This window comes from Seriola aureovittata, chromosome 8 (assembly GCF_021018895.1).
Source record: "Seriola aureovittata isolate HTS-2021-v1 ecotype China chromosome 8, ASM2101889v1, whole genome shotgun sequence".
NCBI classification, from domain to species: Eukaryota; Metazoa; Chordata; class Actinopteri; order Carangiformes; family Carangidae; genus Seriola; species Seriola aureovittata.
The window spans coordinates 19876276-19887520 of record NC_079371.1 but is presented as its reverse complement, the minus strand read 5'-3'; positions in this window follow the sequence as shown (position 1 = coordinate 19887520).

The following is an 11245-nucleotide window of genomic DNA, read 5'->3' as shown; positions in this document are numbered from 1 at the left end:
CTACAACAGTAAATTGCTATTCCATATCAAATAATCTACAATAGTAATCTAATAATAGGGGCCTTTTTTCTGTATTTTACTTTGAAAACTTTAAGTTTTGCAATAATATACTTTTACTTAATTAAAAGCTCTATGGCACTACTAGTTCCTGGGAAAGGTCTTAGTTTGTCAGGCCATAAACCTATGGGTTTATGGATTACATTTACACAAGTACATAAGTATTTTTCTTACAGAAATGTGTTTGTGTCTCAACAGCGCCACTTGCTGGCTGAAGGCGCTTCAACAATACCCTAGGAAAGAAAACTTGTCCACACAGTTAGCAAATAGTTAGTCTTTTTTACAAACAGTTAGTGGTGGTGTGGATTTTGAGAGGGGGGAAGATGTCGCCAGTTAAGACCGTGTATTTGCCACAGTTTGGCTCACAGCAGGGCTCCAGTCAAAGAGATGAACCACAACCGAACGAGATCATGGACCAGAGTGAGCCCCCCTCTCAGTGCCCCAAGGTAAAGCGCGGCAACAAGCGGGCTATGGGTGAAAAACCTCGGTCCATTTTAAAAGTCAAATTACCAAAACTCAGCACTCGCACCTGGTCCAAGAATAAGGCGACGAAAGCCGAGGACAAAACACCGGGAAGATGGTTATTGGAGCCCGCCGCAAGTACACCCAAGACATCTGTGAGCCAAGCAGGAGAGAGGCACGGTAATGTAGCTGCTAATGTTAGCTAAGAGGCTAGCTAGTGACGGTTGCTGTTGCTAGCTGGTTAGCTGCAGTTTTTGGATCAGAAACCTAGGAAAAATGAGCAGTTGTTTATCTTTGCGAGCGTACAACTAAAGGTTTTTGTTATTTTAATGGTTCATTTAATCTGGCCAACAATGAGTTAAAGTTTTTCTTTACTTGTAAAGTACTAACTATTTTCACCCAAAGTCACCAAGTTAAAACCATTCATAACTCACTATACAAAGAGGTAGCAATTGTGGGGTCACAAGCTAAAAAGGCCAGGAATCACGGTCTTAACAGTACTCCTGCAGAAAACTACTTCTGTAACATTATACTTATATCTAAACTATTTTTTAAATTTTGTTTTGATTCAACTGACTAGGCTTTTGTTTGTGGTGTTGTGCACTGGTTTGCATTGAATTGTTTTCATTAGCTAACATCAACCTGCTTTATAAAGCTTTAAAACTAACTAACTGGCATTCTGCAGTATTGGTTGACTACACTGCAATTCACATTTATCTTGTGTCTGTCATCAGGTGCCGGCACAGATTCTGATGCTTTCTTTTTCTCCCAGAGACCCACTATCAAAGCAACAGACCAGAAGAAAAAGGTAGGCCCTCTACATATTATACAGTGGCATGTTATAAAGAGTAACAGGAGAACATTTTGAAAAATGGAAAAACGATACACTCAAAAATATTTTGTTGTTCTATTGTGTTGAACTTGAAATGATTTTGGGTTCAATGTAATAAACAAACACGGTAACATATCAGGTCCTTCAGACCTGCTGCACATCAAGATCTCCAGAACTAACAAGTCATCATTATATGCATATTTGACTATTAAAGTTAATTTTAAGATGACTTATTTCCCTTTAAACTTTCTCTATGCCAATGGAAAATATGTTGAAGTGCGTAGATGACAAAAAGCAGAAGGATTGGCTGTGATTCCCACTCTTCAAAAATAAACATGAGCACTACTGGGGGCGCTCATCTGTACTGCATATTGCACCATCTTGCAGCATCTTGGATGTAAACATTAATCATTAGTGCCACAATCACTCCGAGGTACCAGTCACAGTCAAAAATTGTATAGATCACACTTGTTGGCTCTGATAGATGGCATATATACAGTATGTTACATTTAGTTGTTTATTTTAACAAATTTGTTTAGATAACATGTAACAAGTTATCTCAAGGCACTTTCCAAATAGAGCAGGTCTGGACCTTCTCTTTATAATATTATTTACAGAGACCCAACAATTCTCACCAAGAGCAAATGCTAGGCAACAGTGGCAAGGAAGAACATCCTTTTAAGAGGCAGAAACTTCGAGCAGAACTGGACTCAGGGTGGGCGGCCATCTGCCTTGACCGATTGGGTTAGAGAGATCGAGAGAGAGAGCCAGAGAGAGAGCACAGAGGAAAAGAGGAGGAGTGCCCATCATATCTAAAGTGAGGTTAGGAGACAACAGCTGCTCTAACTGAAGGACACGTCTCTCTAGTAGAGACACCCTGCCTGTGAAGGCGGAACAGCCAACACAAGCCATAGTTGCAACAGCGAGGTAGCATTAGCTGAAAGGCTGATGGGATAGGCTAAAATAAGCTACGCTAAGCAAACAAGCAACCACTTAAAAAGAGAGAATTCAGTTTAAAATCCTGTTTAAGATCCCAGGTGGGCTGAATCTAACACCCAGTGAAGTTCGAAGATAGTGACAATTAACCAGAGAGATCTCAGAGAGATTTACAAGATGTAAAGTAAGGAGAGTCAGGAAAGAAAGCAGAGAAGTGTTATTGATCTCACGGAAAATTTTTGCATCACAGGAAGCAGCGTCACAGTGTGTAAATATCAATTTAATTTGCTTTAATTTCATAAAAACCAGTACAAGTCAAAGTGAATGTGTGTTCTGTTAAATGCAGTGAAAAGTCTGGAAATCTTCACATTTGTCACAATAGACATTTTGACATGTCACAGTTGGAAAAACATGCTGGTGAATAAATATAATTGATGATGGAACCTTTGCTCTTCCTACTACTATAACAGGTCAAATTGTTGGCTTCGAAAAAGGCCTATTGATAAAACCACAGAGTCTTCTGCTCCTCATCCACCATGCAGACATGTATCTACCATCTACCCATGAACTAGACAACCAATCTCTTTTATTCCTCCCTCTTTCTTTTCCTGGGGATATAACACCTGTCCTGGATAGGCCAAGCTGACAGTTCTTAGGACCATCTCCAAGATGCTGGAGGAGAACCAGTTTATCAGACAGAGACTCATCGCCCTCAGCCAGGCCCACTGATGCTGCACTAGCTGAAATAGCTGGTCACTTACCGGTACTCTATCTTAAAGATATCATCAGTGTTTGGATTAGTGGGTATATTTAGTTCCTTAAGCATGCAGTGTTGAAAAGCAGTGTTACAACAAGCCACAGTTTGGTGGTTCATTTGTATTTGTTCTTACTGGTAATGTGCTGTGAGACGATAAAGCAGTTGGAAGAGCAGTGTTTTACACCAGGTTCAATGGACAATGTTATTTTATTAAAAGAATCCATATTCAAATCTTTGTGCCAGTTTATTAGAACTAGTCTGGTATTGTCTGGTAAAGGTTTTACAAAGGAAGCAGCTTTGAGAGCATTTGGAGACTGTAAGAGCAGTACGGTACATAATGTTGTAGTGTGAAATGTTTCCCCCTCTCACAACAACAATGGATGAACAAAATAATATGTACACATTAACCATATAATAATATTACAAACAACTTCCTCAAAAGATGTAAACTTGTTATGCATAAGATTGGATTTGTGATATTGAGTCCATCCACAGTACAGCATATTGCAGGAATTACTATTAGATTATCTCAGAGAAAACTCCCATAATTATCCACCAGAGGGCGCCACTTACTCTGGTATCAATGTCTCCTGTGGTAGTTTGCAGTTACTGGTCACACAACACAATACATTAATCTCTTACACTGTAGACTAATTCATTTTTACTACCCTCTCACAAAAATGTCACAGGCCAATTTTTTGTAACACCAGGAAACAAATAACTGGTGTTAATGAAGCATGGTTGTACCATATTTTTCAAAATCAAAATATGGCCTATGGTGTTCTTCTATGAACTGAAGAATACTTCCCCAAGTTAAGAAGTTGAGTACAATTTGTCTTAAAAGCTTAGATAATTTGGCAGCTGATATTCTTACGAAAGCTGCTACTTTGTGAGCTGCTGTTACCAAAATGAGAAGAGTGATGATGATTTTGAGGGTGACAAGCAGCAACTGTTATTTGAGCAAATGTAAAATTTTAAAAGTAAAGGATATCATTTTTATTTATTAACAGGGTTTTCATAGCAGAATAAATTTACTTAGTTTTGTTGTCATTGTTCAATTAGTTATAGTATTTTTCATTGTTAAAAAAAGTGGTAAATAATGTAAAATAATGGCATTGACCTTACTTGTTCACCAAAGGTTTCAGTGGTGAATCTGCCACCAGAGGTTTCAAGTTCCTCCTTTTATCAGGATTTATATTAGTAAATCAACTAGAGAGCAGCATATGGCTGTGATTATTTTAACTGTAAAATAATTGTTGTTAAACCATGGACAATTTACTTTAAATTGTTCTGCAGTTTCTTAATGTTTTGATTGATGAGCCTCATTGCCTCTGTGTTTAGAGGCCAGTTGTTTTACCCTTTTCTACGCTCAACACAACATGGCAGCCTTATCAGAGTTCTCACTAAAGTTCACATAAGTGTCGCCTCTGTGGGTACAGTATGTGCTATAATATAGGGTGCTTGATGTCGTTAGATAGTGTACCACCCATATTTACTACAGCTGCAAGTATTTTAGCATTTTAAAAACACATTTGTTGTAGCTTTTGATTTTTTATAGGATTATCAGATATATTTAAGAAAGACCATAGAATAAATGTAATCAAACGTGTTTCATCTGAAACTGCAGCTTATCTCTTGAAAGCTTTAATGACAGGCTACACCCACAAACTACTTTGAACAACCTATTGTATAAAATATGATTGGAAACATGATCAGTTCCCTTTATGTAATGCAACTGCAAGCAGCTTGGATGTACTGAGGAATGCAATTATATCATGCTACATTCAGCTTGTGTGAGCACAGAAAATTAAAGATGCTTTAACTCTTCTTCAGAAAAAAGTCCTCAAGTTCATGGGCTGATTTGTTCTGCACCGAGTAGAGCTGGTGGTTTTGAACAAGTAAACAGGCGGTTCATTGCGAGCGTTTCTGCAGCATTGCGGATAAATGACTGTTGGGGTGGTGATTAACAGTTAAACAGGCCTTTTAATCAGCGCTGCGGTCTGCAAGGAGACTGGCAGACTGTGGCAGCTTTACCTCTACTGAGCCTGTTGATCGGCGGTTTGCTGCATTGTTTACATGGACAGAGGCCCCAGGATGCTGAGTCGTTTGAAACAAGCTGGTTTTGTTGCTCAGGACATGTTCAGAAAATAAGGTAGTCAGCAGAAACAGGAGATGTGTTGGAGAGATCGATAAAAGGCACTCAGCTGTAAAACTTTATGTAAAGCAATAAATATGTTATGTATTAAGTACTATTTGGGCTTAGCTGTGAATTCATGTTTACATAAAGTCGCCTTCTGTTGTTGCAACTCTAAAATGCAAAGCCTCTGTTTGGACTCTAAGCAGCTTTCTGAGCTTAGATTGTATGTTTGGTGGTATGTATGGTTTATTCAAATTTTAGTAACTTAGCTAGTGCTTCTCATAATGCACTCTGTATTAACACCTACTCTACCACATCCTCCTGACTGATAAGGCCCAGTGTGAGAAGCAGGAGTTGGTATTGTCAGCGGAGCTGAGAACTGTATTGTTACACTGCAGCTCTGGCACCACAAAAACTCTTTTAAATATAATGCCGACCACCTGTCAGCTTAGAGCAAAATGACAAGCAGGTACCTTACCTGCTTGTCATTTTGTGATATCCTTCTTTACTCAGTCACACTCTCAGCAAGATTTAAAGTGCTGTGTCATTTTGGATCCTTTTCAGTTTAGTTAACAGTCGCATCCTGGATCTCCATCTGCAGTCACTTGAATCTTTTTTGTCCTTTCATAACTGCAAAGTGTGATCACAGAACAAAATACTCAGAACACACTATAAATGAACTCTACCTGGATTTACATGTCTTTGATTATAGATGTGTATATTTGTATCTAGTGGATAAATATGGAAAAAATTATTTATCAGAGTTAACAGTGAACTTACCTTGCATTTTGGCCGCTAGGGAGCAGTGCAACTTTCTATTAACACAGCACTGACATATTATCCACTTCTAAAGTTGTTATGGAATAACGTAAGGCCACATTTTCACTCACATTTAAGCTCTGCTTTGGTCTCTGTTCTTTGCTGGGCTTTGGTTAACAGTAACTCCGGTGCAGCCTGGAAGCAACAAACACAAACAAAAACAGTAATGCTGGTGGTTGAAACACCAAGACACCACAATGCTCCTGGAAGCTGAGAGGAACTACAAAGTACCATGATAATTATCTGTGGATTTGTCACTGAGTTACCACTTTTACATTAAGCAGTCATCTCACCCATTGTTAGTACAAGAAGACTAACCGTCTCTAGCCACGCTAGCTGCTCCTTAAGATTATACATTGGCGTGGTGGTGTGTTAAGCTAAATGCTAACCATATTTAGTAGTAAGACTAGTTGTTGAGATATTTCAGTCTGGAGCAAAGTGGTTGACCGACTGACAGGCTAAGATTGCCATCACTAGCAGCATGGCAAAAAATGTTGAAATCTTATCATTCAAAATCCCCTCAGCTGTTAGGTCAACATGGTGAACGGCGATGCCCTGAAAATAACCCTTTCTAATTAAATGTTCAACATCAGATTTTGTTGTAGTTTATTAACTTTTTCCCTATTCTGATGTTTGGGAGGAGAAGCAACCACATAATTTTTTATAAGTATCTGGTTTGACGTCATTTAACACTTTGCTTTCTTTTATCCCTGCAAAATGAAATTTGCATCGTGACATTAGTTAAGCCACAATGTGATTATGGTGCCTCATGTGTTTCATATAGATACTAAATCCTTAAGAACATTGAATTATATTCACTTCCAAGCAGAGTTCAGGGTGTTTAAGTCTGCAGGAAAACAAACGCTGTCACAGAGTTTCATCAGCCTTAATTGAGTAAACAGGCAGCATCCCTTTGCCAGCCAAGAGCAAACTACTGTGAAGTGTTAGACTAATGTGTCTCTTTTAAGTACTGGTGGCATCTGCAGAGAAACATAAGATATGTTCACCCACTAGACTGGCCAATAGAATTGAAAATGCAAACCATGCTATATAAAAATCCCAGTGATTTATCAGTTTGCAACAGTGAACTCTTCAGAATGATGTGATTTTTCTTTCACTGTGTCTCAAACTGACTGTGTGTCTGTTGAAATCATTGCATTGATAAGAATATGTAGTTGTTAGGTAATATGGTAATATATAAATATACGTTACAGATCATTTTAAGTAATTAGTTCAACTTAATTTTAATGGACCACAACTTTACTGTACTACTCAGATTGAGTTCTTATGCATATTAAAATTCCTCAAATGAACCCACAGTTTTGCAGCTGAAACAACCCAAATTATATTTTATTAAATTATCTTTAGTCACACTACCAGAGGACTGTAAGGATGTTGCAACATTCAGTCAGTCCACTGCTCTGCTTGAAACATCTCAGCAACTATAAGGTGAACTGCCATGAAATTTTGACATTCTTGGTGCCCAGTGGATGATTAATAACTTTGGTGAAGCCCTGACTTTCATCTAGCGCCGCTAGCTGGTCAAAATCTTGGCTTTGTCGAATACTTTGCTTTATGACCCTCAGCCTCAGCTCTACTATGTGTTCAGTGCTAATTAGCAAATGTTTGTGAGCATGTTAGTTTGAATTCAATTCAAAGCACAGTTCTGCCTAAGTCCAGCCTTTGCAATACAGTTCTCTCTTTATACATCAACATGTTTAATGTTGTGTAGCAACTAATACTTTTACATCTACAACCTATATTTGAATCCTCTGGTAGCATCAAGTTGTAAACCATGAAAATGGCACTTCTATTCTTCTCATTTATATCAAATTCTGTTACTATTCTGTTTCTAGTCTTGTTTTATTTCTTATTACATTTTCCCTTGTGCTGCTACACTTTTATGCTGCTGTGTCCATTTTTGAATTTCCTCTATGGGGGATCAACAAAGGTACATCTTATTTTATATTCTTAGCAACCAGTAGATCACAAATAACACTTTTCCTACCAGGGTACAACACAGATTCCTCTATATCGGTGATTATAGTTATTGTTGGATTTATATATTGATGTTTTAGAGCTTTGAATGGACTCTATCATTTCTGAAATCTTCTCCGGAGGCTATGACAAAAAAATGGCAGGATAGTTTCGTCAAGGTGATGTTTTACCTGTTACCTAGAACCAGGTGATCCAAGGAGTCACTTTCACTCAGTGCTGATGGTGATGATTCATTTATGCAGTTGTTGATGTGGTCTGAAGATGCACAAATGTGACTTTATGAAGCTGCAGCTTATTTTTAGGAAAGAGAAATTTGTGATATCATTTTTACTGAGTTTTTTTTTTTTGTGGTTTGCTTTTTACTGTAAATGTGAGTCAAAGTGAAAAAGTTTAACTTGGCTACCAGACTATCAGTTTATAGCAGACAATCCACCAGAAAGATACTGTATCACATGCATATTGCAAATTACCATAAATAAATAGATTTGTTGTGGTGAGATTGGGATTTAATGTAACTCCAGTGCTTTCATAAGTCAGGAGTTTAGTCTAATTTGTTGCTGCTTTTTTAATATTATGAAGAGACTTGCTACAAACAACAGTGGGTGGAAACACAATGAAGCTGCTGAAAGATCCATCAACTAACCATGAAGTAATGATTGCATTGACTGAAGGGCCTGAAGTAGCAATAATGAGAAAACACGTCTGACTACCTCTAGCATCCCAGGACGTAATTACCCTTTCAGATTGAAGCTGGTTTCCCCTTTATCCTCACTAATGGCAAGACGTAATGTCTTATGCATTCATTATACTTGCATTTAATAACCATGTTATGCTGAATTACTTCAAAACAAAAAAAAATAGCATAATTAGGCTACTTGTGCTGTGCATACTTTTATTACCTCAGTTTCATTGTAATGCTCTGTAGCTCAATTTTCATTTTCTTGGCTAAGTCTGGAAAAATTATATTTACAAAAGCCTAATCAGTTCCCACCACGAATCACTGACAGAATACAAATTGCAACATTGTTTAAACCTTAAGTTAAAATCAGTGGTGCCCCCTGAAGTTGATTTTATGATGGTTTTTTTGCTCTTGACTGCGATGGAGACGCTATATACGGTCATACACGTTAATATGTAGAGCAGGACTGCAGTTTAAGAAAGTGCACTCTAACCACTGTGCCTCAGTAAACAAACAGTTCTGGGAGTGGTGGGTGTCAGCTTTATAACACAGAACTCATTTGAAGGAATGCAGGCCGAAATGCACCCCAAATAAACTCCTCTCCTTAGATTTGGGAAAAACATCTTAAGAGCTCATTTTACTTTTCACTGTAATCCATCCTACCCTATACTTATGACATTAAACATCAGTTATCTTGAAGTTGTCCGTGGTTGTGCCTTTCTTTTTTTTGATGGGTAGTTTATTTTGCCTGTCTCCAGATGAAATATTGATTCGGTCTTGATTGGCCTATGATGGCTACAGTGAAAAAGTCTGTGGGTTGTTGTGTGTAGCAGTGTGTTGCACTCTGTTTTCAACATGATGCTGCATGTCCTGGAGACAACACCATGGCTGAAGTAGAAGCAAACCTCATTTTTTAAATTCTTTGTTTTTGCCTCATATGACCATTCCCTTTATAAGACACCAGGTTGTGGAGACCAAGATTTTATATGCAGGAATATTCAGCGCATGATTGTGGTTTTTAATAGTATTGATAGATTGATTCAAAGCAAGTCTCCTCCCTGAGTTAGACTATAAAGCACCTTTGTGAATGTGTGTGTAACATAATACTCCACACTGTTGCCAGCAGAACTAATGCAGGTGAAGTGAAGCGGAAAGAAAAAGCAGTGCTAATTGGTGTTTGGAGCTGAGGATGTTGGCTCTCTGGTCCGCTGGTGCCCTGCCCCATACAGAGACACTGACTTTGTAACCTTTGGTTGGCTGGTCAGATTGCACCAGCTCTGTGTCCCCCCGCCCACCAAGTGGACAGCAGGGAGCTCATTGGTCTTAGTTGGAAAGGAAGGACGACAAAGACAGATTACACTGGTGGCAGATTATAGGGGGCTTGTTATGCACTGCTGGATCGGCCTCAAATTATTTAAAAATGAGGCTGCCTCTGGCTATTTGCAACTAACTAGACTAGCTAATGCGCAAACATGTCAATACTCTTATTCTATGAACGACACACTAATAAGACTATGCTGCTGAGAAGTTTGAATTATATGTGCTCATTCAGGCAAAGCAATATTTTTCCATGTAGTTTTTCATGGTATTTTCCCATAGCCTGTCCCAGTATTGAGTGGTAAAATGCAATGATACAAAATGTTTTACTTTAGAATAAGAACTCAATGCATTTATGCTAATTAGTGAACAGGCTGGACCCAAATGCAACAAGGGAGTAGGTGTCAAATGTTTAAAAAACAGAAGAATTTACAAAACTGGTGAACCAACCGATCAGGAATCTGAAGCATGATGCAACACAGGGGACTTCAAACAGGAACCAGAAGCACAAGGTAACACAAGTAACTTGAACCGGTAACACGAGGGGACTCGAACAGGTAGCAGAAGCGCAGTGAACACAGGGAACTTGAACAAGACAAAACAATGGGGTTTAAACAGAAAGTGAGGCATGGGGGACTCAAACAGACGAACTGACAGACAAAGGGGAGCACAGAGACTAGATAGACACAAGGGAGGCAAGGGTGAATGAACATAGGTGAAACACATTAGGGCGGGGCGGACAATCAACAAGGAGGGAAACAGGACAAAGACAGGAAGTCGAAACATCAAGAGACACAAGGAAAATAACTACAAAATAAAACAGGAAATGACCAAACTAAAAGTGCAAACATAACACAAAAAATCAAACATAAAATGTCCGTCATCGAAACCATAACAATATGCATAATTAGAAAGTTAAAAAAATGTTCAAGAACATAATATGTAACCTGATGATATGGTCTTAAATACAAATTAAAAAGGCAATGTGAAAAATCTGATTTACAAAAAATTATAACTATATATAGTTTCATCCTTTTCAAACCTTATCACCACCATTTATCTGCCTACAGCCTCAGAGATTTTCCAGCAAACTGGATTCTACAGAAATGTAGTTGTTGTTATCAGCTCGCGGCTGAATGTTGCCAATAAGTCTTGATCTCATGAACTCTTCACTTTTGTTTAAATGTCAAACATGTACACGCTCACACTCACGCTCCATGTGTCTGTGCACTCTATAAACCTATCTGTAGG